Raw genomic sequence first — 25,690 nt, 5'->3', positions numbered from 1 at the left:
AGTAATATTCCATTGTATGGACATACCACATTTTATTGACTCATTTATCAGTTGGTGGATATTTGGGTTGTTTCTTCTTTGGGCTATTATGAATAATGCTGATATGAATATTCATGTATAAGATTTTATATAACTATACATTTTCAATGCTCTTGAGAATAAAGAATTCCTGAGAATAAAAAGGATTGCATTAAAAATATATAACAGGGGGCCTGGGTGGCTCAGTTGGTTGAGCATCAACTCTTGATTTCATCTCAGATCATGACCTCAAGGTTGTGGGATTAAGCCCCACGTTGGGCTCCTTGCTGAGCATGGAGCCTGCTTAAGATTATCTCTCTCTTCCTCTGTTCCTCTCCCCTGCTCTTGCATAATCTGTCTCTAAAATCTAAATAAATAAATACATAAATACATAAATACATAAATAAAACACCACAGATTGGGTATATACAACTGGCAAAATGGGCGAAGGAGAGTGGGAGATACAGATTTCCAGTTATGGAAAGAATAAGTCACAGGGATAAAATGGTATTATAATATCATTGTATGGTGACAGGTGGTAGTTATACTTGTGCTGAGCACAGCATAAAGTATAGACTTGTTGAATCACTATGCTGTACATCTGAAACTAATGCAACATTGTGTGTCAACTATACTTCAATTAAAAAAAAGAAAAAAGTGTAAAAGAAAAAATCAATTATAGATATTTGAAGAACAGGATTTTATGTTCTCTTTGGGGATGATCCATTAAAATATTTTGCCCATGGTTTAAAAATATATATCCAAAAGAAGTCTTGGGATTATTTTTCTGTAACTTTCTCTCTCTCCCTGTCTTTCTATCTCTTACCTATACAGCAGAACCCTCCAAGGTCTTCCTTTCCCTTACACTAAGTACCAGAAAAGACTGCCTAAAACTCAGCTCAGAGGTTCTTTCTTCTCTTTGCCTTATCTTATCTTTTCTATTCACCTTTCCTTACCTATTCTCTTCCTTTGGTCTGTACTTCTTGGTCCTTCTGGTTTAACTCTTGCTGCCTCCTTATCTTCTACATTTTTCCTACTACCTTCCTTTATCTGCAATAATGTAGCAAAAAGCCCAGGCTGGTAGGTGCTTCACAGTACCTAAGGGCATAGTGGAGGTGTGTGAGAGTGGGGTGTTGCTGGGGGGCAAAAGCGGTGGGGGAAGGAGAATGAGCAGAAAACACCACAGATACAATAATTAGGCTGCTTCCAGTCACTCTTAAATTGTGATGTATCTTTTTTTTTTTAATGTTTTATTTATTTTTTGAAAGAGACAGAGACAGGGTGTGAGCAGGGGAGGGGCAGACAGAGGGAGACACAGAATCTGAAGCAGGCTCTAGGCTCTGAACTGTCAGCACAGATCCCAATGCAGGGCTCAAACTCACAGACTGTGAGATCATGACCTGAGCTGAAGTCAGACGCCTAACCGACTGAGCCACCCAGGCGCCCCAACATTGTGATGTATCTAAACAAAATCCAGCTCTGAAATAATATCTTGAAAAAGTATATACATTTTACTTAAGGCCACCAAAGAGAACTGCATAGTCTGATTCCAGCAGCGTCCTAGTAATTCTTTCCACTCATCTTTCTCAGCAGAACCCACTCACCATGACACCTGCTCCCTTTCTTCCCTTTGCCTCCCCAACGATCTGTAATATCTTATACACAAATGTCTCGAATGTTGTCACATGCACCAAATAATGGCATTGAGCTAAACATTTTCTTCCAGCTGAGCAGCCAACGGTTTCATGAAATCTGTGTTCTTGAAGTATAAGTGCTTTGCAACAGGAAATTCAATGAATGATCTGGATTGTAGAAATTGTGCCTTTTGTGTTTCACCAGCAGGTAAACCCCAAGTTTTATGTCTAGGGTGGTGGACAGCAGAAGTGGGGTAGTTCATGGATCTGTGAACTCTGACATCAGACTACACTAAATTCTTTCCCATTGGGAAGAAGATGCTACGATTTTTTTAAAAATATATGAAATTTATTGTCAAATTGGTTTCCATACAACACCCAATGCTCATCCCAACAGGTGCCCTCTTCAATGCCCATCACCCATCCTCCCCATCCTCCCATCCCCCATCAGCCCTCAGTTTGTTCTCAGTTTTTAAGAGTCCTTATGCTTTGGCTCTCTCCCACTCTAACCTCTTTTTTTTTTCCTTCCCCTCCCCCAATGGGTACCTGTTAAGTTTCTCAGGATCCATATAAGAGTGAACACATATGGGATCTGTCTTTCTCTGTATGGTTTATTTCACTTGAAGATGCTATGATTTTTATCTGCCCAATATTTCTCACCTGCCAAACCTCAAACAGATCTTGCTTCCTCTTGTGCTAGTCACGACCCCTCACTGGTCACAATGACTGACCATGAAGATGGCCACGTAACTGAAGTCCAATCAAAGTGTATTTGGGGGGATGTCCCCAAATATAAACTGGGAGAAACAGCTCCTTTTCATCTTTCTTTGTAACAAGTTCTAAGAATAGAATCCTAGAGTGGCCCAAGGTTGTGTCTCCTGCCATTTGGAGAATCTCATCTACAGAGCAAAGACAAAGTGCAGGACAAGCAGAAAACAAAGGAAAAGAGACTCCTGACAGTAAAAGTCCTTGATCTTGGCTTCCCTGAGCTCAGATCCACCCACCCTACTTTTCCCACAGTTTGAGTCCATGAACTAAAGAAGTCTACTTTTTTGCTTAAGCCAATTTAAATTGTTTGTGTCACTTGCGTCTGAAGAGTCCTTCCTTACACTTTGGGACATGACAAGGCAGTGTTTTGCATGAGCAAAGGGATCAGAGGTTCTAGAGACATACCATGTATTCTTCTATTTGCTTGAAGAGTATAACACGGCTACAGCTCTCTATTCCTGCCTCAGCTTTCAGCAGGTGTTTAAATAAAATATCAGATGACTCACTCACTATCTTCCATCTCTTCTCTGTCCAGTTCCTTGAAAGCAACCTCTGCCTGGTTGTATTGGGAGCAGGTCTCCTGTGTGTCATTTATTCATTGGCCATGCCCCTCAATCAGAGAATCCTTCGTCTACAAGTTAGAGAGCATTTTTAACCGCCACAAAATGCAGATGTGGGCTATGTCCCTTCACTTTCTGATCATGTAATTTATATTTGCATGTTGTGTATTACACATTAGCCACAAGATAGGCCATCAGTTTAAACAAGGCAAAACCTTCAAGGTAACTTTTTAAGAACAGGTGATTTGACGATTTAAAGGTACTCATATGCATGCCTGAAGTTCTTGAAATGAATATTTACATAATATTATTTTGAATTATTCATACCCCAAATTTTTAATCTAAAGGATTTTTTTTAAACAAGAAGTGTTGAGTCCTCTTCTATTTGAGGAAAATGGCAGTGTCCAAACACACACTCTTATCTCCTGAATCTCAGTGGTATGAAAAGAAGCTTGGGAAAGTTTCTTTATCACTAATCTTGCCACTGGGACAAGATAGAAAATGAGCTTAGGCTGTACCAGTGTCTCCATATTAATTTGGAAAGTGACTATGGCCAAACTTGGCATCACTCTAGTATGTTATTTGGGTAAGTCCGCACCACTGCCCCAAACCAAAGTTCCTTTAAGGTCAAAAACTATAACTCACACAGCCCAGTTCCAAGGAGACAACCTGGCATAAGGAGGTACACAACAATCCTGACAATGGCTAATATTGTTAAAGCATTCGTACATACTGGCACTCCTCTCATACCACTCCCCTCATGTTACACTTCAGCCTCATTGGCTTTCTGTCTTCCCTTGAACTTGGTACATCCAACTCTGCCTTAGAATGTTTGCACTGTTTCCTTGCCTGGAATGTTCTTCTGCCTCCCCTTGACTCCTACCGGTCATGGAGGTGTTCAGGTCAAATGTCATCTTCTCAGAGAAGTCTTCTGGATTGCCCTGTGCTGGTTCTCTATTGCCCCATAACAGATCCCCTCCAAACAGTGGCTTAAAACAGTAAAAATTGTTTGGTTCAGGAGTCTGAGAGGGTGAGGTCTCTCAGGTGGCTGCTCTCCAGTGAGCATCTTGAAAGCATCATCATCCTATTCCAGGTGCCTCGGCTGAGAAGACTCAGCTGGCTGCTTGAGTATCTCTCTCTTTCCCTGTGTGTCCCTCCAAGGGGTCTATCCACATGGTGGCCTTAGGTTAGCTGGACTTATTACATTCAGCTGAAGATGCCTAGAGTTCCTGTTCTAAGAAAACCCAGCAGAAACTGCATGAAGTGTCACTTCCTGTGCATCCTATTCTTCCATGCAGTCAAAAGGCCACCCAGGCACAAGGGGAAGGGACCTAGACTTCTCGTCTTGGTGAGGGGAATGACAAAGAACTTGTGGACTTGCTTTAAGACAGCATGTATGAAATAGTATCACAAGCACTCTGTCACCTCACTTTGTTACAATTCTTGGCACAGTATGTAGTGTTACCTTATATTCTTATTGGTTTGTAATCTCTCTAAGCCCCCAAAGAATGCAAATTTTGAGAAGAGAGGCCTCATGTGTCTTATTCACCCCTGTGTCCCCTGTGTTTAGTAGAGCAGTGCCTGGCACTTACAGATGATAAATACATATCCAATGAATGAATGAACTATGAATGACAAGGGCTATTTTGAAGTGGCCATCTCATCGAGATTGATACTTGTGGGCTCCATTTTGGATGAAGATGAACGGTCCTCTCCTTCCTTTTTGTACTCTTTTTCTTTTTATCTCTCTTCCCCCTCCCTCCCAAAATAATTACAAATCCTTAACAAGACAGTATTTAAAACCTAGAATTCTTAGGAGAATTGTGATCCTTTGGAGATAGCTTACACTATCCCGTTTTTCAGGAGAACAAACACACGCAAGCATGCTGACTGCATCATTTGGTTAAGTCAAGGATACTTATGCAATTTTTTTTAAAATTTTTTTAAACGTTTATTATTGAGAGACAGAGAGAGACAGAGCATGAGCAGGGGAGGGGCAGAGAGTGGAGGAGACAAGGAATCCAAAGCAGGCTCCAGCTGTCAGCACAGAGCCCGACACGGGGCTTGAACTCACAGACTGTGAGATCATGACCTGAGCCGAAGTCGGACGCTCAACCAACTGAGCCACCCAGGAGCCCGGATACTTATGCAATTCTGCACCTTGTTTATTTTACAGATCATAGATTGGCCTGGATCTTTTTGTTTGTTTGTTTGTTTGCTTCCTGAGTTTTTTTTTCGTTTGTTTGTTTTGCTTTGTATTTTGCTTTTCTTCCAACCAGATAAGCTGAGACCGGCTCTGTTTCCATTTGAAGGTACTCATCTGTCTACACTCCTTGACATTTCTGTCCCTGAGATTCAGCCAGAGATTTAGCAAGCTTTAACATTCTAACTACATGTCGTTGGCACCATTGTCTCTTGTCACACTCTTAATTCTATGTTCTGATAATAAAACTTCATTAGTGTCTGCGCCTCTTTTCCCTTACCTTTGAAATACTGTCTTCTGCTAAAATGATTAGCAGTGCTCTGCGTCAGATCATTTGGCTGCCTGACAGCCATTGTGAGTGAGCTAAACTGTGGGGATATGAAAATTTCTGACAATTTCCATTATCGTCAAATGGAGATATTTACTTGTACAAATATTAAAGGTTATTTAAAGATGTAAACTGACTTCATTTCATTAGAGGTTTGCATAAGGTAATAATTTAAAACAACTACCCATCCTCATTTAAATAAATTACCAATTCATTTTCTGAAAGAAAAATGCCACTTCTCCAGGCTGTGTTTTTAAGTGCTTGCAATAGTAGAAGGATGAAAACAAAAACCTATGAATATTTCAGAACAAGAAATGTTCAAGTTCTCTTATTGAATCAGACAATGGGTTATTGTTCTGGAAATCTGACTGAGAGTTGTCCAATCAGATGAGATAGTGAAATATCACTGACATCAAAATGGGTCTTAGAAAGGGGGTAGTAGCAACTGTGGTTAAATCCTCCTGAATTCCAGTTCTAGGAATTTATCCTAATTAAAAAAAAATCAGGATGTGTGCAAATATTTATTTATCTACAGGGATGTCCATCTCAGTGTTATTTTTTTTTATTTTTTTTAATGTTTATTTTTGAGAGAGAGAGAGACAGAGTGCAAGCAGGGGGGGCGGACAGAGAGACAGGGAGACATAGAATCCGAAGCAGACTCTAGGCTTTGAGCTGTCAGTATAGAGCCCGATGTGGGGCTCAAACTCACAGACCATGAGATCATGACATGAGCCGAAGTCAGACGCTTAACTGATTGAGACACCCAGGATCCCCTTTCCCAGTGTTATTTACAATGGGAAAGAAAGAAGGAAGCCAAAGAAGAAAGAAAATGTATTTGAGACCAGGGAATTGGATGATACATTAGGGAGTAGACATATGATGGACTACAGTAAAGATGATTAAAAGTCATATTGTAGAAGAATTCATAATGACATGTGAAAATGTTCACTGTGAATGCAAACCATAAGGATATATATCCTATGATATGGCTTATGAAAACATAAACATCTATGTTTGCATTGAAAAAAGGCTAAAAGGTGGGGCACCTGGGTGGCTCAGTCAGTTAAGCATCTGACACTTGATTTTGGCTCAGGTCATGATCTCGTGGTCATGAGATCAAGTCCCGCATCGGGCTCTGCACTGACAGTGTGGAACCTGCTTTGGATTCTCTCTCTCTCTCTCTCTCTCTCAAAATAAACACATAAACATTTTTTTAAAGGCTAAAAGGAAATGGATACAAATGGATAACTTGGTAGTGGGAATACTGGTGATTTTAATTCTTGTGCTTTTACAATGTGAAAAATACTGGCAATCCAATATTATTCAACCGTTTGCAACTTAATGGTGCTGGAGGCATCGTTATTCTTGCTTAGCTGAATCAGCTCTTCTTTTCATCTAGTACAGCACGGAATATCCCTGGATGATTCAGTGTATTAATGCTAGTGCTATGCGGGTTGGCAAAAGGATATGTGGAACGAGCTGGTGTGATATTATACAGGAAGTTCTTTAGGCCTCCAGGATTTGGTATCTTGGGGCCAGTCCTTCCCACTGAATACCTTTGATATTAAGCCAGTAAAATACTCCCTAATTGTTAAATTAAAGCCCTGCCTGCAAAACTTTCAAAAGGCATTGTATTTTATTATTATTATTTTAAAATTTAAATCCAAGTTAGTTAACATATAATGTAATAATGATTTCAGGAATAGAATGTAGTGATTCACCATTTACATATAACATTCAGTGCTCATCCCAACAAGTGCCCTCCTTAATGCCCCTCACCCCTTTAGAGTTTTCCCCCATCCAACATCCTGCCAGCAACCCTCAGTTTATTCTCTGTATTTAAAAGGTTCTTATGGTTTGTCTCCCTCTCTGTTTTTATATTATTTCTGCTTCCCTTCCCTTGTGTGCATCTGTTTTGTATCTCAAATCCCACATGTAAGTGAAATCATATATTTGTATTTCTCTGACTGACTTGTTTTGCTTAACATAATACACTCTAATTCCATCCACATTGTTGCAAATGGCAAGATTTCATTCTTTTTTATTTCTGAGTAATATTCCATTGTGTGTGTGTGTGTGTGTGTGTGTGTGTGTGTGTATGTATGTGTATGTATCTTCTTTATCCATTCATCCGTCAGTGGACATTGGGGCTCTTTCCATACTTTGTTTATTGTTGATGGTGCTGCTGTAAACATTGGGGTGCATGCAGCCTTTCGAAACAGCACTCCTGTATCCAAAAGGCATTGTATTTTTTTCTTAATGTTTATTTATTTTTAAGAGAGAGAGAGAGAGAGAGAGAGAGAGAGAGAGAGACTAGGGGAGGGGCAGAGACAGAGGGAGACAGAACATGAAGCAGGCTCCAGGCTCCGAGCTGTCAGCACAGACCCCAATGCAGGGCTCCAACCCACAAACCATGAGATCATGAGTGGAAGGTGGATGCTTAACTAACTGAGCCACCCAGACGCCCCAAGGCATTGTATTTTAAAAGAATGAATTAGTAGGGATTAGTTTGGCCTTTGTGTCACAAAACTCCCCTACCTCCAACCTCCAGCATAAAGCACAATGGTAGTTTTCTCGCTTTTAGGAAGTCCAGGGCTGGTAAGGCATTCTGAGGTCTAGGGATTTCAGTGACTGCTATCCTGTTGCTTTACTACCCTCAGCACACTGATTCCTCCATGAAGTCCAAGCTCCACCCATGACAGAACATTGTAGAAGACAGGTGGCAAAAGAGGAAATAGGCTGTGTCCCTATTCTAAAATCACAGGCATGACTTTTGTTATAACCCATTGGCCAAAACTTGGTCACATGGCTACACAAGGTTGTGTTATGAGAACCTGGAAAACCTATTTATTCTACTTGGCTCAGTTAAAAGTTTTAAGGGAAAAAAACAAAACAAAACAGATACTAGAGGGCAAGTAGTAGCCTCCCCAAAACCAGTCATACATGTGGGCATCACAGGATGTCATCGGGCAGAAAAGACCAACCAAGTGTAACTGATTCAACATTTTCCTACCTACTCAACCCAGAAAGCAGTTCCCGGTGCTTGCATTTATTTGAAAACAGTCTACATGCTGCAGAATTCCAAGATACGGTCTCTGGGAAGAAATAAAACAGCTGCAGCAAATAAAGCAGATGGGAATTAAGAATGCTGGAGAATCTCCAAAATATGATCCCATTGTCCACTAAGTGCCAACTCTACAAAGAATGTATGCTCCAAAATAGAAACTCTATGAAACTTTGAAGCATTTGATTAATGTAAACCTACATGAATAATGCAAGGCTGTGCACCAGGGCTGGATGTGAAGCAGAGGGAGGAGAAAGATTAGCATGTTCATCTTGGCCTAAAATTAAGAAAAATTCACAGAGGGAACTCGGGCATTTGGGGGTGAGGGGTGTGACAATTAAAATGGCCACTGCTGACGTGATCCTTGGGGGCCTCAAAGCAAACACCAGCTGGCTTGCCAATGAGATCTCCTCCAGCAGGTAGACACAGTTTGTGCCCCTCAAGGCCCCCCAGGTCCAGCCCTGTGTGCCATTGGGTAGAACAGTCTGAGCCAGTCATGCATATGTGACAACATGCAGACCCCCAAAACTCTTCTTTGCTCTGTAAATATCTTTCCCACCTATAGGTTGCTGAGACTAGACCTTCTTCCATTAGACATTCTCTCCTTTTACATTAATGAATTATTTTCTGTTGAAATGCAAAGATCTCTGGGAGGGGTTGCACACACATATTATTCCAAAACACTGCCCTTTCTCTTCTGCCTATAAAATTTCTTGTATAAATCTTATCACAAAATATTTTAGATTTACAGAAGGTAAGGAATCACCCATCACTCAACTTCACACATGGAATATTACCAATGAAGCTCAGGTTCCTTTCACCCCTTCCCTAATCACAACTTCTTCCTGGCCCCTAGAAGTAACTGCCATCTTGAATATAATTTGGTGTATCATTCTTAAGCATGGGATGTCACATGAATTCATTATCTAGCCATCAAGCCCGTATCTCCTGCCCTTCTACTGCTTCAGGTCATTATCATTTTTCACCAAAGCCATTCATTCAGCACACACTGAGCACCTACTCTGAGCCAGGCACCATAACAACAGTCTTCTAGTCTCCAGTATCTTCTACTCTCCATCCAGTTCATCTCCCACTTTGCAGTGGCAGTGTTATATTCCTGCTTAAGAACTTCAAACAGCATCCTATTGCCTGTATGATAAAGTCCAGGCTCCTTAGCATGGCTCCCAATGCCATGTGACCACACTGCTAAATCCTCTCCTGGAGACTTGGAAGGGTTAAGGTAAGGATTAAGGTGGGCACAGAACTATCATTAGCTTTACTGGAAAATGAACCTCTGTGCAAATGTTTGCATGGCTGCAGTAACAGATTTCTGGGACGTATCTTTTAATTTTTAGTAGAAGGAATTAATAAAACATGTGTTCAAATCCAAGCTCTGCTTCTTGCCAGAACTGGGGCAAACTGTTTCATCTATTGGTTTCTATTTCTTTGTAAGGGTAAGTCTCTATGCAAACGACTGCTTGCTAATCACTGAAGTCCACTTTGCCCTTCTTCTATAGTTCTGGAACTGTAGCTAGGACATTGTTGTCCAGCTAAGGACCACATTTCCCAACTTTCTGTGGGATTTGATTTTACCCTACTTAGAAACTGATATATTCACTTGTTACTATTTCACTGATGCTATTAGAAGACATGAGACTCCTAGGTGAGAGGCAAAGGATTTTATCACTCATGATACAACAAGCAGCATGAACATATTTGCATTGGTTCCTCTTCTCCCTGGGTCTCATGGGGGTGATTAGACAGACCCAGAGGTATATTATGCACACAGAGGGTTTGGGTTACAACTGAGGAACACTGACCCTGGGGAATCCACCTCTTTTTATAGCAGAGAATAAAGAAGCCTGCTCATTGTCCTTGGTGTGTGTGTGTGTGTGTGTGTGTGTGTGTGATGTGTCCATCTTTTAAGGTTATTGTCTGCACAAACAGCTGTGAGAAATGGCCTGGCTGAAAGAGCAATGAGGCCTTTCTAGTCTTGGTGCATCCAGTCTAGTCTTAGACAAGTCAGAGACCCAAGGAGTAATCTCTCCCCACACCTCTTTTGAGATTAAATGTGACCATGTGACTGACCATATTCTGCAACAGAATTTGAGAGGGCCTATGGGCTGACAACATAAGACCAGGCCATGCCTCATCTACTCCCTTTTCCCCCTTCACATTGGCTGGATGGTTGGAATGGCAATGATAAGAGTAATCTCAGAAACCAAGTATTAAAGAAGGTGGGGCTGCCGTCATCCTGAGTCCCTGAATGACTGTGTGCAGCAAAGTTTCCACCCACTTAGAACGTTCATTTCATATTGTCATGTGAGAGAGAAATAAACTTTTATTCTGTAAGGCACCTAAAAAAGTTAATTTGCTACTGTGACCCAGCCTACCCTTCACGGATACAACATCTAACTCAGAAAGATTATGGGGATTAAGTGAAATTGCAGTGGCTAACATTTATGCAGAGTCTACCAGTGTGCTAAAGACTTATACACATGGTGTCGTTAAATAATCACAATAGTCTTTCAAGATAGGCTCCGTCATCTCCATTTTCTAAATGGAGATCAAAGAGATTAAAAAATGTTCTTAAGGTTCAAGGACCAGAAATTGACAGTAATGGGACCAAATCCAGCTCTGACAAATGCTGAGCTCATGGTGGTCTGCAGTAAGCCACATGTTCCCAGGTTTCACCTGCAGGTTCTCTCTCTCTTTTTCTGTCCCACCTGCTCCTGATCCCCCGTTTCTTCTTCCCCTCCCTCTTCCTCCATTCCTTAATATTGGATTCCACTTTCATGTAAGATGGAATGCTACAATGTAATAAATACTGCGGTCAGGATATGTGAGTTATGGTCTCAGCTTTTGCAAGCACTGGCTGTGTGAACTTGGTAAATCATTGAATTCCTCTGACACCCAGTTTTCTTGTCAGAATAATAGTTATGTCAATGGTAGTTGCCTTATCCATCTTAAATGATGACCATGAGGCTCAATTAAAATAAATTGCATCAAAGGTCTTTACATATTATAAAACATTCTAGAAATGGCAGGTGTTTTTCTCCACTTACCCCCTTTCCATATGCCAGTAGTCCATGATGTATGGTCCCTCTACAGCAGCATCAGCATCACTGGGAACATGTTAGAAATTCAAATTCTTGGGCTCCACCCAGGCTTGCTGAATTAAAAAATCTGGAGTACGGCCTAGAAAACTGTATCTACCAAGCCCTCTAGGTGATTCTGAAGGACACTCAAGATTGAGAAACACCATCACATGTGCACACACATGAACACACACTCTCGTATCCAGATGGAAGTAAGTCAGAATAAATATTAAATAGAAAAGAAGTCATAGAAGAACAGCCTGAGGGTGGTGTTTGTGGAAGGAGGTGTGAGTGCTCAGGGGAAGCCTGGGAGGGAAGAGTAGGTCGATGACGTGCATAAGGGTGCCCGGCCTTCTGTATTTAGAGGAATTTCCTTCTTCTCCCGAAAACCAATGCTGTGGTCTATGGTTCAGCTATACCAATGGAAGAAGAGCAGGAAAAGTGAGTCTTGAAATGTCCCCATATTCATGAGGACTCTTTTGGTTGCAAGTAAGGGAAGCCCATCATAAATAGTTTTAAAGAAAAATGCAGAAATTTATTAAATTATAAACTCCAGGAGTAGACTAACTTGAGGCACAAGCTAGGTTCTTAGGCTCAAACCTTGTCTCTTACTTTCTTGGCTCTAGTTTTCCCCATTGTTCTCATTACTCCCAGGGTCTTCTTGTGTGGTGGTAAGAATGTCCAGAATTTATCTGCTTAGCAGCTCTAGTGTAAGGAGAGTGCCTTTTTCCCCATAGCTCCAGCAGAAATCTGAGGCTGACTCTCCTTGATCTTGCTTGGGACACATGCCCACCCTTGGGCCCATTAGCATGACTCTGATTGGCCAGACCTAGGTCATATACCCAGCCCTGGAGTCCAACATACCCACATGCACCAAAGAGGGGAGCGTGTTCCCTAAGAGAATATAGGACTGCTGTTACAAAAAGGAGGGCAGGTTGATGTCAGGCAGGTAATAATAACAAATGTTTACAAGAGACACTAACCTCCTACTTCTGTGAAGACTGGGATTATGGGTCACCCATAAACTCCTACCAAGGTTCCCACCTTCCCTCTGAATCCTGCAGAATCATCTGTGACAGCAGTGACTGATCCTGAAAGGGGAGGGGTAGAACCTAGGAAACAGCAGCTTAAAAAATAGGCCTGACTGTATCTCATAGTTTCAGGCTTGACTCAACTTCTCCAGTCTCGGGAAATTATCCAGAGAGAAATCTTTGAGCTTCATCACTCATCAGCTCCCATCTCCTTTTGCAACTTTCTGTGATAAATAAAATTCCAGTTGCCTTACAAAGAGAGGCCTGGAAGCTTCAATGTCTTTTAGGTTTGAGTCCACAATCTGTAATCTGTGCTATACAATAAATAAATAAATTCTCCAGCATGGAAATGTTCTTTATCTGTAATGCTTAATGTGGTAGCCACTAGCTACTCATGGCTATTGAGCACTTGAATTGTGACTTTTGTGACTGAGAAATTAAAATTTTCATTTTATTTAGCTTTAATTAAGTTTAAGTTTAATAGCTGCACGTGGCCAGTGGCTACTCTGGCCTAGAATAGATTGTGGGGAAAAAAGTCAGAGCAAAGGCTCTGACATTCTGAATCCTATCAAGTTCAAAAGACAGGCTTCAATTCAGGGCTACTCACTTCCTGTTCTACTTTTCTTCTTAGTAATAAACTGGTAAGTTTTAGTGGACCCATGACCTACTAGCAAGAGGCTCTATTGCTCAGCTTGCCTCGCAGCTGGCAGGGGTGTTGGGCCGGAAGTCACATGTTAACTGGTTTATGGAATGTGAGAAGTGTTATGTGCAACTTTGGGTTTATCTCCTTAAAGAAAAAACCCTTGCCCTGGACTTTGTCTTCTCCTAGACTGGAAGGCAGATCTGGAATTGAACAAACTCAGTCCTCTTAGCACAACACCCTAGGAAATCATGGACCATAAAGATGGAAAGATGCTGGGTCCCTGAATTATTTGATGGAACAGAGATACCATATCAACCTTGAAATGCTCACCTTAGGACCATGTGGCAGGAGATAAATAAAACACTTTTATTTAAACCATTTTGAGTTTCTGTGTTGTAGCCCTTAATCTCTATGCTACTACATCATGTATCCAACAAGGCAGCAGCATGGGGCAATGGACTGGTGATTTAGAGGTCTGAGTCCTCATTAGTTCCACCACTTGCTATGGCAGGATCTTAAATTTCTGTGTCCCCTTGTGTAAAAGGAGGCATTTGGGCTGAATATGGGCTGTAGGAAAACAGAATTCATCTTGAGCAAAATAAGGAAAATAATAGCAACTACTTTGTAGAGTTCCAAGGATTAGACGAGACAACACATAAAGCACACTTAGCCCAACTCCTGAGATGCAACAGATGCTCTATAACTATTAGCTGTAATTATTGTTGTTGTTATCATTACTATTAAGTTCTGACCCTGACAGACTGCAGGGAGCTTCCTGGAGAACTGTGTTGACAAAAAGATGAGACCCCTCAGGACCCCATCAGTGCTTGCTAGAAATTAACGCCAGAATCATCCGGCAGGGTCTACTGTGAGCACAGGAGGGAGAGTTCCCTATAATGAAGGGAATTCCTGGATTTTTTTTTTAATTTTCCTTTTTTAATATTTATTCATTTCTGAGAAAGAGAGAGCACAAGCGGGGGAGGAGCAGAAATAGAGAGACACCGAATCTAAAACAGGCTCTAGGCTCCGAGCTGTCAGCACAGAGCCCCATGTGGGGCTTGAACCCATGAATCGTGAGATCGTGACCTGAGCCAAAGTTGGAAGCTTAACCGACTGGGCCACCCAGGCAGCCTAAGATTTCCTGGATTTCCAAGGTACTTCCCTTCCAATCTCACAGAATTTATCTATCTGTACTAACAGCATAGAAATATCCTTTTCCCCTTCCTCCCTATGCACATATGCCACCAAATACTTCGAGTAAAACACAAATACAGGAGCCCCTCCTATGGTCTTTCACTCTCTGGCCTGCTCTGAGCCCATTCTCTCTCTCTCTCTCTCTCTCTCTCTCTCTTTCTTTCTCTCTTTTTGAGCCTAACCCCTGAATCTGGAGACTCCAGACTTAGGAAAGATACCTAGACTTCTTAGGTTTTTCTTACTATTTTTTAAATTTCCTCCTCACCTGACTCAAGTCACTTTTCAAGGCCTGGAAATTGCTGTGTTAAAATGATATTATTCAGCCAGTTCCTTGAAGGAAGTGTTTGGAGGACAGGGGTACCCAACAGGTACAGTCCCTTTTGGGGGTAACCTTGCCTTGGTGATGTGATAACATGTGGAAATTCTGCATCCAGGATTCTGGTCTTCTGGAAACATAAATACACAGCTTAGAAAATAACTCGGGTCAGAGAATCCAAATCTGCATGCCCATACCCAGTCTCAAATCATTTCCAGAGAGAGGTTTTATTTGGGATCTTTTCCAAAATCACTGAAACTAGAGAAACTATGTATGGAAGGTTCAGTTGGGGAAAATTGGAAAATAGAATCAACTCAGTTTAAACAGTGCATAGTTCTCACAGGATAAATTCACTCCAACTCCCTTATTTAGAAAGATAGGTCTTTATATTTTTTCTTTTATTTATTTTTTATTTTAGAGAGAGAGCACAAGCAAGGCAGAGGGAGAGAGAGAGAGAGAGAATCTTTTTTTTTAATAAAAAAAAACTTACATCTAAGTTAGTTAGCATATAGTGCAACAATGATTTCAGAAGTAGATTCCTTAATGCCCCTTACCCATTTAGCCCATCCCTCCCTCTCACAACCCCTCCAGTAACCCTCTGTTTGTTCTCCATATTTAAGAGTGAGAGAGACAGAGAATCTTAAGCAGGCTCCACGCTCAGCATGGAGCCCAACATGGGGTTTGATCCCAAGACCCTGAGATCACGACTTGAGCTAAAATCAAGAGTCAGACGCCCAACTGACTCAGCCACCCAGATGCCCCTATTTATTCTTTTATATTGGGGTCAGCAAACTGGACCCCTTTCATAAAGAAAGCCACCATCTGTTTTTGTAAATAAAGTTTTATTGGACCACGATCACACCCATTCATTTACATATCACCCATAGCCCCTCTAGCCTTGCCACAGTAGAATTAAGAAATTGCAACAGAGACTGCGTGATTCACAAAGGCTAAAAGTTTTACTTGCCTGTCCCTTTAGAGGAAAAGTTTGCCAGTTCCTGTTCTATATTTTAGCAACTTCATTTCAGGCCAATATTCTTTTTTGACTTCAGTCAACCAACCAAGCTAACACAACCATTACCATCTGCCCATGTGTACATTTATTCCAGTAGCTTTGGTAATGGCACCCACGGCAACCATTTCAGCCTGATCCATCTCTATGTCCCTCCTTTCCTGGTCTAGCACCCTAAGACTCCATCCCCACACCCACAGATAGGAGAGGTGAGCGATTTGGGGGGCCAAAACACACCCTGGTTCTCAGACAGCCTTAAAGCCCCAAGCCTGTCATGGTCGTTGTAAGTTCCCTTGTTCTGTCAGATGAGGCCAGACCACCGCATGGTGTGGTTCACAGAAGGCATCCCCCCTCTGTGGTGGGGAGAATACAGGAAGGCCAGAGATGGTACAACCGGAGACTCCTGGCTGGTCTAGTGTGTGCATATTCTGTTGAGCTGATTTTTGCTGTGGGGGGAGCACAAACCCATGTTGCCAGATGTGCAATTCTTTAAAGAGAATCTGGAAATCCCTTTCGTTTAATTTTGTTTCCTTTTGATAGGTGATCACTGCATGCTGAGGTTTCAGACTAAGAGCTAATGACCTTGGGCAAGTTCATCTGCTTTTCTCAAGTACAGTGTCCTGAGCTATCCAGTGAATAGAAAGAAGGAAGGAGAAGTACTCTCTCTCAAAAGGGGTTTTGGATGCTTCCCCATGATAATCATGAAAGTTTTGTAGAATGGAGCTTGGTTGGCACAGAGTAAGTGATCAGTAGTTGTAGCTTTTTGGGTTTTTTACTGGAGGAGCACTACATTGAGATCCCATCTGTCTTGCCTATATCGATTCAGAATACAGTGTCCTGTCTTCCAAGGCAGAGACCACCTAGAGGAGAGATCCAGGGCTCAGTGGGAAGTCTCTGGAGCCCTTCATACAGAGGGGTGGGGGAGAGAGATACTGCAAGGAACTGCTCCAAACAACATCTGCTGAGACCTTTTCTACTAGAGGGAAAATAAAGAAATAAATAAAGACGAAAGGCTGGAAGGAAGGAAAGAAGGAATGAAGGAGAAAAAGAAAGAAGGGGAGAAAAGAGGAGGGGAAAATTAGATTTAGAAAAAACTCAAAGCATAGATAACATTGCATTTAATACATAGGATGATACCCCAGAATCTTGGTTCAGGGATATATAAAAAACTGCTAGGAAAAGTCATGTTGCAGATTATAATTAATGATATGTAAAGATGCTTAAGACATTGTTGAGCTTGAAAATCAGGGTATAAAATAATGTGTGTTGAATGAGACTAACAGTGTGTATGTATTTACTCATATCTAAGTAGAAAAAAGACTAGAAAGACAACATAACATAAAAAAATGTTTATCTCTGGGTGACAAGACTGTGAGTGATTTTTGTGTTTTTGTTTTACTTATATAAACTTCCTAAATTGTCTTAACAAACCTCTAAGTTGTGTAATAAGACAAAATAAGAAGTATTAAAAATAATCAGTAGGAGTGTGATGTTAACTAGCTACAGCCAAACTGACAGTTTCAGATTCTTTCCCCAAACTTCCAGCAGGTGGCGCAATGGCAATGTCTGCCTCCGGCCAAGTTTCACTCCAGATCAACAGAATCTCAGATGCTTTGCTGTCTGCAGGCTTTGGTAGGTTCCTGTACACAGCCTCTGTTGAGGCAGAGGACATGTTCCCCAGTAGGGCGGGGGCACTTGGAAGAAACAACCCAGACCGGGGGGCTGCCCATGCTCAGATCCATGGCCCAGGGTTCCATTCTTCCTACAATGGGAAAGACAACAGTGTTAGAAATGCAATGAGACCCCTTTCCTCTCCTTCTCTCCACTGACATCCTCCCCCTAATTTGGCCTAGGGAAAAATTCAAGTTACACTTTTAGGTCGGCATTTCTGGATTGGATTGGATTTGCAGCTCATCCAAACCCTAATGATAAGTGAAATTTTGAGCTGAAAGGTGAAAAGGGGGGGGGGGAGGAGGTAATCCTGTATCCACAATGTTCTCCAGTCAGTACACAGAAAACCCCATCTACAAAAATGATGGACATTTTGGCCACTCTCAGATGTGTGGGTAGGAGGGCAGGAAGCAGGCAACCAGGCTAACCAGCCTCCAGGGAGTAAACAGGACAGAGTCTTTCCAGGCCTGGACATATCTGAGGCAATGGATGGGCACAGCTGGGGCACAGCCTTCACCTGCTCTGGAAGAGGAGCATATCTCAGAGGAATCATCTCCACTCTTTCTTTTCCACTTTCGTTTTGAATCTTAAACTGTTTGCCCCTAAGAGAACCACTCTGAAGGGAATTCAGGGTGAAAAAAAAAAAAAAAAAAAGCCTCCAGAGTCCACCAAAATGGTCTCCATTCTACCCAGGCCAGCAAACACACACACAGTCTGGAAATAAGAAATGTTCTGGGCCCTTACTATTTCTCACAACTCTTCAAGAAGCCTCCCATGCCTTTCTCCATGTTGACATGAAGAAAAGGAAGGGAGGAAGGCAGGGAGAAGAAGGACAGCATAGCTCATCTTGGCAAAAAGAGGCCAGCAGTCTCCCCTGGCCTGGTTCCAGAAGTTTTCACTTACTGGCTTATTCCTCTTCACCCCCGTTGTAATCTGGACTCCTTAACAGAAGATTGACTTGCACGTGGCACTCATCTGGGTTTTGAGTAAAGGAATCAAAGCCCTTAACATATAGTAGCTTTCAATCTCAGACAACCTAGGCAATCAGAAGGATCCACAGAAATGACAGGCAACAGGGATGTGGCAACAACCATATGTGTATATGTAACTTCATCCTACAGATGTTCGTTCCTGCTCCAGCCCTCTTCCACCCCCACCTCCACACCCCCAACACACACATACACATGCACACACACAGGCATTCCTCAGAGCACAAGAATAGTGGAGATCATATAACAACAGGAAGATGAAAATAACACTTATGAGACGGTATATCAGTTCAGATTCAAGGCTAAGGGCTTTGGAGTCACTCAGCCTGGGCTTGAGTCCCAACCCTGACACTTCCTATTGTGATACTTTGGATTACATAAACTCTCTGAATCTTAGTCTCCACATCTGTTAAATGATAATAATAATGTCTACAAGTCACAATATTACAGAGAGGGTTCAACAAGATTCTTCACGTAGAACACTTAGTGCAGTGCCTATCTGTGAGCAGCTCAGTACAAGTGTGTCGTTATTACTTTCTAAAAGCCAAGGATAAAGGGGCAGTTTGAGATTGCCTAACTGAGTTTGTCAGTTGAAGGGAAATTTCACCAGGGGCAGTTATGGTCAGTGACAAGGCCTACTGTCACCAAGGTAATTTTTAAAAGACATTTAGTATGCTTTTAAGCAGATCCCAACACTTTTTTGGGGGGGGGCAGGTTTTTAAAGCCATGATCTGGGGACATCTGTGTGATCAGTAAGCTAGGAGGGTGTGGTGACCGCCAAAATAATCAACAACCAGCACAGCAGGAGCTCCAGCCAACTGGAAAGAACCCTGTCTTAATGCTGGATCAGGGTCCAAGAGAACCCCTGGGTGCCAGGCCCTTTATGTTGGATTTTGGGGAAATTTGGGGAACCCAGGGAAGGAGCTGGGCATCAACAATGCAGAAGGGCACTTGGCAGGGGCTCCTGACCAACTAGTACATAAGAAGTCTAGTAGGTCAATAATCTGCAGGGTCATGCTGGTGCACCCTGGCTCAGTGTCAGTTCTGGGTCAAAGTATGGGGTTCAATCTCATTCTCACTTGAGCATTCCTTTGTCCACCAGCCAGACTGGACAGCCCATTTATAAATATGACTTCTTTGGCAAAAGAGATCAGTGAAAAATGTGTGAAATGATGTTCAGCAGAAATCTCTCCCCAGTTCTGGAAGGACAACACAATGTTAAAATGGCACATGGTTGGTTCCTAATCTTTTGTAACTGGTAGAGGGTAAAATATTCAGGAGCCCCACTTTCTAGCTGCCAACAGTCCAGGAGAGAGCTTATTCCCAGTACAAATGGAAGGAGAGCCGCCCACTAATGCACAAGGGCTCTTCTGAGGTGGGTTTGGTGAGGCATGAGGGAATATCCCATGAGGTTGTGAGCTCTTGGAGTGAGGAGCACACCAGGCTCTGTGCCACTCCCAAAACACTGTTCCCGATCAATACTCAGTGTGGCCAGGTGTTAGTGTGGAGCTCAAGCTTTGGTCAGAAAGGACTGATCACATGTCTGGGACAAGTTTCACCAAGGTGAGGGACATGAGGGGAAGAAACATGAGAGCATGGGGAAGGAAGACTTTGAAGCCAGCCTCTGTGGTCTTGTGTCTGGGCTCCAGGGAAAGATAGGGCTACAAAGTGAAGCTGGAAGAATGCTTTGTCTCCATATTCTCTGGCAGACTGTAGGAGAGCAAGGCAGTTGTCCTTTGGAACTGGCAAGAATGGAAGGGGGTAAGAGAAGAGATCATTCCACAGTTGCTAAGTGGCCTGAGTGGAGTGGGTGCAGTTTGGCCCCCAAGCTAGCAGAAGAATGGAGCCCCACTACATGGAAGGAGCTGTAGGCAGCAACAGCACTGGGAGACACCTTCCCTCATCAGCCTCGTTAAGACTTTCCTTGGAGTTTCCCTGCAAAAGCTGGAGGGGCTATGAGGAGAGAACCAGAGGGCCTGCTGCAGTGGGAAGGCAACCCAGAGAAATGCACGCCACTCGATGACAATGACCCCCACATCTAGAGAGCATTCTGCAGTTTACAAAGCACTGTCTCAAACCTAACTCTTCCCAGTGGAGATTACTACTCCTGTTTTCTAGATGAGAAAGCAAAGACCCAAGAAGGTGAAGGGATGGAGTCAAGGTCTATCATGATGGTGCCAGGATGCACTGGATTGTCGTTCAGGTTTTCTGGCCCTCAACAAAGTACTCTTAATCAGAGTGGGATCAAGTGAGGCATGTGGGGTGTGGTACATAAGGAGGCAAGATCCTGAAGAGTGAGGTGGCTGGGGTACAAATCTGAAGGTGCTTGAAATGGTTCTCAGGAGTGTACAAATGGGCAGTCTGCCTTCTTAAATTTGGCCCTGAGACAACTTGCTCACCTCCCCCATGCCCAGGCCTTCCTTTGATGACCTGTCCCATTCCAGGGGCAGAGAGCTTTGCCAGAGGAGCATACTGTTGGGATTGCAAACTAGATATCTCTGGCCCCCGCTTACCTGTTGGGCAAGTCTGGGGCCTCACCACAGGCTACATCCTTACAGAGAAGTAGCCTGGCATCTCAATCTGTTCTTGCAGCTCAGAGAGGGGGAGAAAAGGAGAGGGTTGCCACCAGATACGCCGGGCACCACAAACAAACAACAAAAAAGATTCATGTGTTCAATGGAGCTGAATTTTAATTGATACTTTCTCAAACAGTGGTTCTGAACCAACATCCCTCAGCCCCCAAAGATGATAAAGGGGGTGTGGCTTAACGCCACAATTAGCAGACAACCCCACAACAAATACAGTAAACATTAATCATATTAAATATTGAAAGCAGACTTTGGTACGCTTGAAGAGCAATGGGTTTTTTAAATTTTATTTTACAGAAGACAAAGCAATGATTGTGGAAGAATTATTCCAATGTCAGGGCTGAAGGGAAATAATGTAACATTCTGGAATTTATATAAAAATTACAGCTTTGTTGTGTTTCCCACTATATATAGTAATTTAATCATTTGCAGCTGATTAATTTCAGCAAAGGAAAATGTAGCATTATGCATCCCTAATGGAGTTCCAAGGTTTGAATTCTAATCGTGAGTTGGGCACAGTTTAAGTCTAAATTAGCAATTAGCCTGGGCAAGGGACATGTAGGTTGAAACGGAGTCATCTGTTGACACGCACTGAGTCAACAAGAGAGCGGCAAAGAAAATCATCAGGAAAATGCTCGCCACAGAACACTCTTTGCTGGGTTAATAATTATAATTCCTGACATTAGCAGAATGCCGCTGCACTTTAGAAAACATTTCTTGTACGTTTATCTCATTTACTTTGGTCTCCGTCTAAGTCTATGAAGTGGAGATTTGTGCTCCATTTCATAGCAAGGAGACTGAGGCTCAGAGAAATTAAGATCACAGTGAGGAGGAACATATTGTGGCAGTCTTTGAACTCAGATGCTCCAGTTTCAAAGCTAGCACAGATGGTCCTCAAATTACAATGGTCCAACTTACAATTTTTTGACTTTGTGAAGGCGCGAAAGCAACACTCAATCAGGAGAAACCGTTCTTGGAGTTTGGAATTTGGATCTGTTTCTGGCGGTATGCAGTGGCAGCCACAGCGTCCAGCCCGCCGTGCCAACAGGGAGGGTAAACAGTGACACACTTACAACCATCCTGCACCCATAAAACCGTGCCGTTTGTCACCTTCAGTACAGCATTCAATAAATTGCATGAGATAATCCACACTTCATTCTAAAATAGCCTTCGTGTTGGAGGATTCTGTCCACCTGTAGGGCTAATGTAAGTGCTCTGAGCACATTTAAGATGGGTTAGGCTAAGCTAGGAATGTTCAATAAGTTAGGTATATTACATGCATTTTCGACTTATATTTTCAACTTATTGATTGGTTTATTCAGACATGACCCCACTGTAAGCCAAGGAAGAGCCTCTCTACAAGATATTTTCTGGGGGAAATTTGCTCCATCTTGAGATTCTCCAGAATGAAGTGCAAAGGTTATAACAATACTGATAAAAGTGACCCTTGATGAAACTCTCATGATGTATCCAGCACTGTGCTAAGCATTTTAAGGTATTAGCTCAGTTAATCCTAGAACACACCTATGAGGCAGCTTCCATTAATATTCCCTTTTACAGATGAGGCTCAAATGGGTTAGGCTACTTGTCTAAGTATGCAATTGGGATTGAGAACCTTGCTTTCTGCCATAACACTTAGCTCCTCTCAAAGACTGTTCTTTTTTTTTTTTCAATATATGAAATTTATTGTCAAATTGGTTTCCATACAGCACCCAGTGCTCATCCCAAAAGGTGCCCTCCTCAATACCCATCACCCACCCTCCCCGCCCTCCCACCCCCCATCAACCTCAAAGACAGTTCTTAAATGCCAGGGTAAGGTGTCTGGATCATTGAGTCCATTTGGAATCTGGCGTGCTTGGTTGTGATGCACATTTAGGGCCAGGAACTAAGCAGAGCCCCTGTGCTGGATATCACCACATCCATTCTCTCCTCTCCACTTGCTCTGAGCCAGGAAGGTGAGGCTGGGTGGATCTGCTGAGTCTGGCCAGGGGGAGCAATGGCAAGAAAGAGATAGGAACGAGGCTCCTGTCACATGGCCACGATGCCCTCCTTGCCTCCAGGTTTAATAACTGCACCTCTCCCTGCCCCTTCAAGCCCAGAGTTGGGTATGGTGCCCACTGTCACCATCCCTGGAGCATAGCACTCTCCCTTCTTGCAGTTTCTCTACAGTTTGCCTTTCACCAATGAGTGATGCATAGAAGACCTACTCTGAAGTCCAACCAAGCAAAGGTTGCTTTCAAGGAACTGGACAGAGAAGAGTGAAAGATAGTAAGCTTTTCAATATTTCATTTAAACACCCACAGAAACCTGAGACTGGAATGAAGAGCTCTCCCTGGGTTACACTCTTCAAACAAATGGAAGAGCTCACCGTGTGTCCCTAAAACCTCGGATCCCTTTGCTCATGCAAACTGCCGACCCTTTGTGCTGCCTCCAAATATCAGGGCTCTTTGGATGCAGGTGACAGACACAAACTCAAACTGGCCTAAGCAAAAGCCAATTTCATTAGTTCATGGACCCAAACTGGAAAAAGTAGAGTGGATCTGAGCTCGGGGAAGCTGGGATCCAGGAACTCCACTACCAGGAGGATACTCTCTTCCATTTCTTTTCTGCTTCTCCCTGCACGTAGTCTTTACTGACAAATGCAGCCTTGCCAGTGATGCCATTGACAAAAGCAAAATTAAAACCAGCAATCAGATGGGAACTGGTCATTTGGAGTGAAATTCACTGAATCAGTCAGAGTCCTGGCAGGAAGCAGAATTTCTCAGGTTGTTTAAATAAAGGGATTTTTTAAAAAGCATACCCACCTTTTCTCTTTTTTTGAATGTTTATTTATTTATTTTTGAGAGAGAGAGAGAGAGAGCGCGCACAAGCAGGGGAGGAGTTAAGAGGGGAGGGGGGAGGCACAGAATCCCAAGCAGGCTCCAGGCTCTGAGCTATCAGTACAGAGCCTTATGTGGAGTTTGAACCCATGAACCATGAGATCATGACCTGAGCCAAAGTCAGATTCTTAACGGATTGAGCCACCCAGTTGCCCCTAAAGAGATTTTTAATAAAAGGACTCTTTACAGAGATGTGGACAGTGTTAAGTATATAAATAAGAACTACCAGAGCACCCAGACTGGAAGAGGAGGAATCTATTATCATCGTAAGGTGAAGGGCCAACGGGAGGAAACACCGCTGCTGGACACTAAGAGCTGCCCCGTGGAGCGGCATGAGGTGGGGACTCAGGTGTGATGGATGCTGCTACCGCCAGCAAGAAGAGCTGGAGCACCTCACCTTTTCCCTCTCTGATCTTGGATGTCTTGCCAGTAACATGCTCCCATGGGCCTCACCCAACCAGATACGCAATTACAAGCAAATTGGGGTGGTACAGGGTTCAAGGTCAACCTCCCAGGGTACAGACTAGGGTAGTTAAGGCAGAAGGTGGAACTCAGGAGACAAAGGGAGACTAACCTGCATGTTTATTTTGTATCTGTTGGGGTGTTAGGAAAAGTGAACGTATTTAAGAGTGTTTTGATTTTATGAGCGTTTCCTAAGAATTTCAACATCAATGACATAACTGACTTGAAGCAAATATCATCCAGAGTTACTAAAACCACTGAATGATTAGTTGGTTGGCCATCAACATATTTACATGATCTCAAAGTATCTTCCCAAAGATTACCTGTTAATTACAAAATGGAAGGTATCTTCCTGCCAGAGAGATCTGCCAGGCAGCTGCTTAACCAAGCAGTCTGGCTTAGCATCACCAGTAAAGGACACACTGACACCAAGTGCCTCGTCATAGGATGCCACAGGAGGTGTACAACTTCACCTCTGTTGTATTCTTGCCAGAATGGTTAAGCTGTCTCATCTGGAAGAAATGATCAGGCAAGTCCAGATCATAGAGTATACTGCAAGACAGCTTGCCCAGACTCTTCAAAGAAGTCCATCCCCTGACCGATAGATAACAACTGAAAAGTTAGGGGTAATTCAAAAACAGAGTACTGCACACAATTTGGACAAGCCTCACATACGTAGTATTGAGCAAAGTAAGCCAGATTCAAAGGAGAGTTTACAAAGTGTGATTCCACTTACATAAAGTTAGAAAACAGACAAAACCTATTTGGGTATTAGAAATCAGGACACTCGGGGTGCTTGGGTGGCTCAGTCGGTTGAATGTCCAACTTCGTCTCAGGTCATGATCTCACAGTTCCTGGGTTCGAGCCCCACATCGGGCTCTATGCTGACAGCTCAGAGCCTGGAGCCTGCTTCAGATTCTGTGCCTTCCTCTCTCTCTGCCCCTCCTCTACTCGTGCTCTGTCTCTCTATCAACAATAAATAAGCATTTAAAAAAACCTTTTACATTAAAAAAAAAAAGGGGGGCACCTGGGTGGCTCAGTCGGTAAGCGTCCGACTTCAGCTCAGGTCATGATCTCACGGTTCATGAGTTTGAGCCCTGCATCGGGCTCTGTGCTGACAGCTCTGAGCCTGGAGCCTGCTTCAGATTCTGTGTCTCCTTCTCTTTCTGCCCCTCCCCCACTCACACTTTGTCTCTCTCTCTCAAAAATAAATAAACATTAAAAAAAAAAAA

General features: G+C 42.8%; 2 long non-coding RNA genes across 2 annotated transcripts in view; both read right to left on the bottom strand.

Annotated features, from left to right (window-relative positions):
• LOC121043600 (uncharacterized) overlaps positions 1-25,690 on the bottom strand; it is a 95,292-nt gene that overhangs the window by 36,871 nt on the left and 32,731 nt on the right. The window lies entirely within an intron of this gene.
• Positions 15,681-22,169, bottom strand: LOC121043601 (uncharacterized). The gene is made up of 2 exons (XR_005796933.1): positions 22,036-22,169; positions 15,681-17,631 (listed from the first exon to the last, which is right to left on the bottom strand). It is a non-coding gene; the product is annotated as an uncharacterized LOC121043601 (long non-coding RNA).

Source organism: Herpailurus yagouaroundi, unplaced genomic scaffold (genome assembly GCF_014898765.1).
Source record: "Herpailurus yagouaroundi ecotype Mexico unplaced genomic scaffold, PumYag 187, whole genome shotgun sequence".
Classification (NCBI taxonomy): Eukaryota; Metazoa; Chordata; class Mammalia; order Carnivora; family Felidae; genus Herpailurus; species Herpailurus yagouaroundi.
This window is presented reverse-complemented; position numbering and strand designations above follow the sequence as displayed.